Source organism: Electrona antarctica (assembly GCF_951216825.1).
Source record: "Electrona antarctica genome assembly, chromosome: 1".
NCBI lineage: Eukaryota > Metazoa > Chordata > Actinopteri > Myctophiformes > Myctophidae > Electrona > Electrona antarctica.
In genome coordinates this window covers 54101309-54107293 of record NC_136806.1, presented here as the reverse complement: position 1 = coordinate 54107293, position 5985 = coordinate 54101309, and the positions used below count along the sequence as shown (strand labels likewise).

At 40.6% G+C, this 5985-nt stretch overlaps 1 long non-coding RNA gene across 1 annotated transcript; it reads right to left on the bottom strand.

Annotated features, from left to right (window-relative positions):
• Positions 1-958: 958 nt before the first annotated feature.
• On the bottom strand, positions 959-5597 carry LOC306924745. The gene is made up of 3 exons (XR_013790203.1): positions 5488-5597; positions 2688-2842; positions 959-1176 (listed from the first exon to the last, which is right to left on the bottom strand). It is a non-coding gene; the product is annotated as an uncharacterized lncRNA (long non-coding RNA).
• Positions 5598-5985: the final 388 nt, after the last annotated feature.

Sequence of the window (5985 nt, the reverse complement as noted above, 5' to 3'; positions counted from 1 at the left end):
TTCCGTGTGATTGAAGAAGAGATCTAGCGTTTGACCCGCCGTGCGAGTAAATGCTGAGGAATGCTCAGAATGGAGATTTTTGTTTTTGTTTTTTTTGTTTTTTTCAGTGATCAATGGATTATCATATTATGGTAAGAAAACGGCTTAGGCGGAAGTCGCCTTAAAGGGGCATTCCACTCATTTTCAACATTTTACTATGTCATTAATATACCTTAGAGCTGTTGTGTGGAAATAATAAAAAGTCCCCCCAGTCTGTGTTTCCTAGAACTAGAGGTCTGAACAAAATCATTAACATGGTGAATCACATCTTGATGATGTGTTTCACCATGTTAATGATTTTTTTCATAATTACAGTTCTCGGAAACACAGAATGGGGGGACTTTTTTATTATTTCCACACAACAGCTCTAAGGTATATTAATGACATAGTAAAATGTTGAAAATGGGTGGTTTTCCCCTTTAAGTTAAAGGTCAGGAGGAGATCAAGTTCTACCAGTTCTACCGTACCAAACAAACTCTTTTGTTTGGTAAGATGAGAAATCTTAGACCTTGCATAGTTGTGATGTGATGTCACGCATGACAAATGGAAACAGAAAGATAAGAGTCAAAACCATCATGCGTACCTGTACCTAGTTTTATGCAAGGGCTCCTAACTTTGATCAGAGGTCAATAAACTTCTAAGTGGAGATTGTGGACCCCCAGGCTGTGGATCAAGGGTTTCCACGGATTATGATTGTGGAGTGTTATTATAGTAATATGTTGTTGCTAAAAATGCATTTTCGGCCTATTTCTTTTGCCATAAATCAGGTAGCTTTAAGGTACGGCCATGACAGCAATGGTAGGAAAAAAGATATATAATATTAATCATATTCGGATATTCGGTTTTCGGCCAACTGTTTCCTATATTCGGTATTCGGTTTCGGCTAAGAATTTCCCTTTCGGTGCATCCCTATTTTTCCACGCAACGTGAGCTTGTCGACCGGCTATTTTCCGGTCAACCATATGTGGTTCTGGTCTCCGGGATTGTTACTGAGGGGATTGTTACAGTGTTGTACACTGTGGTTGAGTGAGTGGTGGTAAGGATGGTCTGTCTGCGGTTCTTCATCTCGCGGCCCATCTGGCACCAGGCAAGGCAGGGGCAGCAAGTGACAATTATGCAGTCATTACACATGTCACCCTGAGGAGACAGGCAGAAGGGAGAGTCACAGAGACATCACCATTTCACTTCATGTCATGTGTGCTCGTCAGTTGACACAGCCGGTTTGATTGATTGATTGAAATATTTATTAACAGTTTGCAGAATTACAGTACATTTCAAGCACAAACTCAATACAAAGGCTGTTAACTGTGAGTGGACGACCCAATTAAGCATTACACTTGTTTACAAGAGGGTCCACCATGTTCAATACATTTAGAGACGTACAAATAGACACCTATATAGACAAAGAACAGAACAGGAATTCATCATAATGGAGGTAAAAAGGGAAAATAAATATATACTGTGAGGGAAAAAGGGGGGGGTGGGGGGCGATTCTGATTTTACGGGGGCCAGTTTCGAATTGCAGCCATCCGTAGGTGCCCTTTTGAGAGCGGTTTTGAAGGAGTCAAGGGATTAGCATGTCTTAATGACTGTTGGTAGGGCGTTCCACATTTTGGTGGCATAGGAGCGAAAAGAATTTAGTCCCTTGTTTGTGCCGAATCTGGGTTGTACATGTTTCGTTGCACTCCCTCTGGTGTTGTGGGTGTGGACTTCGTTAACATTAAGGAAGTATCTAGACAGGTACATGGGTATCTTGGTGGTGTATCGAATCTTGTGGACCAGACCCATTGCAAGATGCTGTACTCTGTCGTCGACCCTAAGCCATTACATCACAGATAAATACACGGTATACAGTACATGTAACACGCTGAGGAAGGCTTTGACGCCGAAACGTGTCCGTGATTTGTCTGTTTGTGCGTGCTGCACAATGAAATAAATGTACCAGAAGGACTTCGGAGTGCTGGCTATTTCTCTATTTTACAGTGATTATTCGTGAGCCGTGCACCTGGTAAACTGCATTATTTAGACAGAGTGCTTGTTTTTTCTCTTCTACTGTATAAATGTAATTTGCATGGGCTCATTTTACACTTTCACACACTGAACACTTTGAATTTGACTGTGCACTTATGAATAGTTATGACGATAAATGTGATTATTTGACTGTGCACTTATGAATAGTTATGACGATAAATGTGATGAGTATTTGACTGTGCACTTATGAATAGTTATGACGATAAATGTGATTATTTGACTGCACTTATGAATAGTTATGACGATAAATGTGATTATTTGACTGTGCACTTACATTATGAATAGCCAGCTGCTCTGGGGCCACTAGGCCAGCGGGCGCCCCATGAATCGACAAATATTAACCATCAAATCTGTATTGGATGAAGTTTGATAAGACACCAAAATATGTAGGCCTACTTTTCGCCTAGGCATTGAATAAATAACCGCAATTGAATAAACCGCAAGCGGTAACATCGGTTTATTTTGAAAATGACATTGTCATTGCATTATGAGTCTATGACTTATGATGACAAAGAATGTGATAGGAACGAATGTCTCATATAATATTTGCTTGCCCTAGTTCTTCAGGCACAGGTGGCTCTGTAAAGTGCTATAAACCATCGCTGTGTGAGATTTACCTGTATGTGGTACCTCTCTCTCAAAGCAGTTCTCATGGCAAGAGAAGTGGCAGGGACAGCCCATAGCATGTCCACCAAAGGCATGCACAGACATTCTCCAAACTCTGAGTGATTCTGACAAGCCAAACACCATGGGCACCAGAAACCAAGACAGCCTGTCAGGGACACAGACAGAAAATGAAAATATTGTCAATGTCGGGTCTGAAACCTTGTATACAAAACCGTTACTTTTCAGGAAATCGAGAACCCGTGTTCAAGGTTCAATTGGTTGTCTTTATTTGTCTCCAGTCATCAGAAAAAAATAAATAAAAGAAAAACGCCAAGTAACACAGAACCTGGCACGCAGCTACGGGTGGGCCGCGGCCCACCCATATAGAGAGCTGGACCACCCATCGATTAAAAAAAAATGGCTTGGCTGAGTATGTTATCACTATTGAGCAGACTATGTATCACGGTGTCATCTGAAAACTTGATAACAAACTTCGGATGTGAGCTGACACAGTCGTCCGTATACAAAGTAAACAGAAAGGTGGAACAGTCATCCTTGGGGCACCCCTGTACTACAGAGGGTCTCCTCTGAGCGCTGCGCACTGAGTTAAATCTCACCCTCTGTGGTCTCCTAGAGAGAAAGGAAAATTACAATGTAATTATGAAGGGGTTCACATCTACCTGAGCGAATGTCTGGATGTATCGTATTAAAGGCCGAGCGGAAGTCAATAAAAAGTAATCTGGCATATGCTACCTTCTTTCCAGGTGTTTCAAAGTGAGATGAGCTACTGTAGAGATTGCATCGCATGTACTGCGTTTTTAGAATATGCAAATTGATACTGGTCTAGTCGAGGTCCTACCTCCTTTCTCCAAAGCTCTGGTGCTGTATGTGTTGTGAACTTGTGAGTCTAATGAAAGCTGGAAAAGCAATGTGCCAGGCTGGAGCTAATTCCTCAGCATATGTTTTTAGCAATGCATTCCGTCTGGTCCTGTCGCTTTATTAGTCTGTATGGTTTTAAACACTTTACACACTGTGTCTAGATCTATCACTATCATGTCATTAACAGTATCACAATTCAATTAATTAATCACTTCATAGCATCCCTGAGAAGTATCACATTAAGCTCATTCGCCCTGGCGCTCTCATCTAGAGCAAAACTGGGCCTTTTCTCCAACTTCATATTTGTCATCTCCCTAATGGAGTCCCAGAGTCTTTTGGTGTTCGAATTGGCAAAGTCCTGTTCCGCTCGCTCCTTATACTTCCTTCTGGATTCTTTCAGTTGTATGTTCAGTTGCTTTTGTGTCTCCTGATCTGATTTTTTCCTATGTATACACTCCTTGATTCCATTTGTGAGGTATGGTCCATTATTCGGATACTTTGTTATAACTTTCTGTGGCACTATCATATCAACAGCGGTAGCTGTGTCAATGTTTGCATCCTCAAAGAAAATGTCCCAGTCCGTACTCGGTATAGGAAGCATCCCTTTTAGCTCCTGAGTTGCGTCCCTATAGACCACACATTTACTGTCTTTTTCACCGGTTTACAGAATTTAAATATAGACCGGTACGTCGGCATGAGATGGACAGATTCAAATGGATCCAATATATTTATGATTTTGTCACAAGCTCTTGTTAATAAAAACGTTCAGAAATACCAAAAATAGCCAATGCCCAATAACGCATTTGACCATGCATATAGAGAGAAGACGTCAGCACACCCCGTTTAATTTTCAGCAGGTGCGTTGGTAGCAGAGCAGCAGACGTTTAGAGGAGGGGGGAGACCCGCACACTGCCACTTGCTGGTTCAAGAGGTTTTTATTTTAAGAGTCAAAGCAACGTTTTGGCCTGCGGCCTTCTTCAGGCATCAATGACAAAGCATAAAATAGTTAATTTATATTTGTATTGGCAAAAAAGATGAAATATGGAGCTACGATATATGCGGGCAAGGCTGCAACCAGAACGGCACAATGGGGATTGAAAGTAGGCATAGATTAAATTCTGTAAAAGTGAAACTGTAAGTATGTCGTCTGATTTCTGATGAAGTGAAAGACATGGTGCCCATTTACTATAAACACACACACACACGCACGCACGCATTCACACACACACACACACACACACACACACACACACACACACACACACACACACACACACACACAGGTTTGGTTGCCTAACAGGTTTCAGGTAGGGATGTAACGATACAGTAACTGCATCGAAAAATAGATTTTAATGTCAACACGTATTTTTGCTATGTAAATAGCAACATATCGTATCGTTCAACTTTGTACCGTATCGTATCGTTTTGCAATGCAAATAATTGGTATCAAATCATTTTACAATGCAAACAATTGATTGTATCGATATGTACTTGCATTGTATTTAGCAATTTTACACAATTTTACACCTCTGGTTTAGGGCTCTTTCTAGGTGTAATTTTTCTTTCCCAGATAACTTATTTTTTACTCAGTAATGTATTCATTCACCTACATTAATTAACGTTCTCTAATTTGAACTTTAAGGAATTTGAATTAGGCTGTATACATATTTGCTATCATAACGGGTGAAATATAATTACTGTATAATTGCAGTCGGTTTATTTCTTCCCTTTCGCTGCAAATTGAAAAGGGAGAAAGGAATTAAACCTTTAAAAAAATTACACCTGTGTGAACTGAGCGGTGCAATATACTTGTGCTCTGTACTGTAATTTGATTATTTTTGGAAAAACCTTGAGAAATGACCTTTGCGTTACCGTGTGGGGGTCCCAATTCACATGCGGAATATTATTTTTGAGGGATTTCAAGACACTCACAGGTGCTCAGGTCCTCACAGCAGCCACAAAGGTTGGTACTCCAAACCTGGTTCTTCAAACCGTCTGGGGATCGATACATGGCTGGCTGCTGGACTATAACTGCCATATCTATGGGGGGGAGGAGGAGAGAGAGAGAGAGAGAATTATATTATATAAGCATTATAATTATAGTTATATAAACATTATTATAAACATTACAGATAATTAAATTATATAAACATTATTCAGCCGCAGATGTTCACATTACTCATACAGTTAGGGACAGCCAACGTAGCCAAGCCAGTATATACATACAATACACACACAACTCCTAAGTGGAGAATATCTAACCCTGTAAACATGAGATGTTCTTTCCCTCTAAAAAGGCACTCACTTTGTCCAGAGGCAATACCCTATTACAGTGGGTTTTCAACCAGTGGTCCTTGAGGGGGTTCCCGTGGTCCCCAGTAAGGCTGAACGATTTTGAGAAAAAATCTAATTGCGATTTTTCTGACCAAT